A 1,891-nucleotide genomic window follows, 5' to 3' on the forward strand; every position below is an offset into this window, starting at 1 on the left:
ATGGAAAAAAAAAAAAAAAAAAAAAAGGAGGGGGAACAGGAAGCCTGTGACCCAAAACTACCATCACCTCCTGCCACATGCAAATATTTTGAAGTCTCATGGGATAGTCCGTGGTACAGAATGTGGCTTATTACCTGCCTTCAGGAGAGGCAGGTCTTCCGAATCTACCAGCTGCACTTTACCATTTGACTTTAATTATTTTTTTTAATGTTGACAAAATAACAATTTTGATTAATATAATTTGCATTAGTTAGTAGTACTATGTTAAGAGACTATGGGCTTCTCTCAGCATGTGGAAGGAGAAAGTATGTTCCTTTTAGGTTAGTTATAGGAACTATGTTGTGCAGTCTAACACCAAAGCAAGACGTAATTATCATTTTTCACTGTGAGCAGAGACTTTCCCGGAAAGGCTTGAAAGTGAATGTTCTTCTCTGAGAGGCGTTGGCTGAACCAGAGGCATGTGCTGTTGATGGTCTGTGTTTTGAGCTCCTTTTTTTTTTCCCCCAGTATACATGAAATAATCCTAATGCTGCTTCTTGCTACCCTGTCTGTGTCTTTTCTGCCCTTAGGCCTTTAAGGCGAGCATGATGGAGAACAAGAGAGAATGAGGAGTGCCCTAGCAACCATTGCCAGGAAACACATTTCACCGACGCTATAAATTAGAAAGTTAAGCACTTACCGGAGGACGGTTCAGATGCAGTACTGAAAAATCTGACAGCATGGGGAATATTATTACCTTTAGCTGCAGGGTTTCTCTCTTTCTCTCTCTTTTTAAATATCACTTATGTTTGAAACTTATAAAGAAGAAAAAAATTAGCACATAATCCTATCACTGTGTCATCTCTGGTAGTTTTTTCCTCATGTAGTATGTTTACATATGAAAATAATAAATTACATGGCAAAACAAAATTCAAACAGAAATATTTGAAACAAAAAGTAAAAGTCTGTTTACATATGCTTCCTGCCTGTGAAAACTGCTAAATGCATATATACTTACATGTATTCTTTATTTATTTACATAAAATGGATAATGCTGCTTGCACTTGTAAATGTATAAGTATTTTTTACATTTAATGACTGTGTAAAGTTACAGAACATCAAATAAATTTTCCCATCATGAATACACTCCATATTAGTCCAGCCAAAGACATTATCATATATATTATAACCAACAGATTTATTTCCATTTTGGGTCCCTTAAATGCTTTGCTTCTTTCTTCTTCCCCTTGATTCCCTCCTCTTAGAGACATAGGAGTAGACAATGACTTTTTGAACAAGAACCCCAAAGCACAGGCAATAATTCCAAAAACAAGTGGGATTACATCAGATTAAAAAGCTTCTGCACAGCAAAAGAATCAATAATTAGAGTGAATCAACAACCCTCAGAATGGGAGAATATATTTTTGCAAACTATGTCTCAGTTAAGGGACTGACAACCAGAATATACAGGGAACTCAAATAGTTTACCAGAAAAAAAAAATCAACCCAATTAAAAGATCTGCAAATGAGCTGAACACACAACTATCTAAGGAAGACATATGAATGGCCAAAAAGCATATGAAAAATGCTCAACATCTCTATCATAAGGAAGATGCGAATCAAAACTACAGTGAGATACCACCTAGCTCCCACCTAAGCTCAGTCAGAATGACTGCTCACATTTTTCTTTTTAATTTAAACTTAAAGTTATTTCTTTGTTAAGTGACAAAGTTAGAAAGAGAAAGTCAGAGAATAGCACTCCCAGCAGGGTCTTGATGCCATGATCCACCGCAGCCTCAGCCAGCACTGGATCATATATGAGATTCTGGGTTTGCTCAGAGATAACTCCAGACAGGAAACTGGAACCTTCCAATGTGAGTCAGCCTTGGAGAGCACTGAGTTTTACTGCTGC

Source organism: Tupaia chinensis, unplaced genomic scaffold (genome assembly GCF_000334495.1).
Source record: "Tupaia chinensis unplaced genomic scaffold, TupChi_1.0 Scaffold000208_1, whole genome shotgun sequence".
Classification (NCBI taxonomy): Eukaryota; Metazoa; Chordata; class Mammalia; order Scandentia; family Tupaiidae; genus Tupaia; species Tupaia belangeri.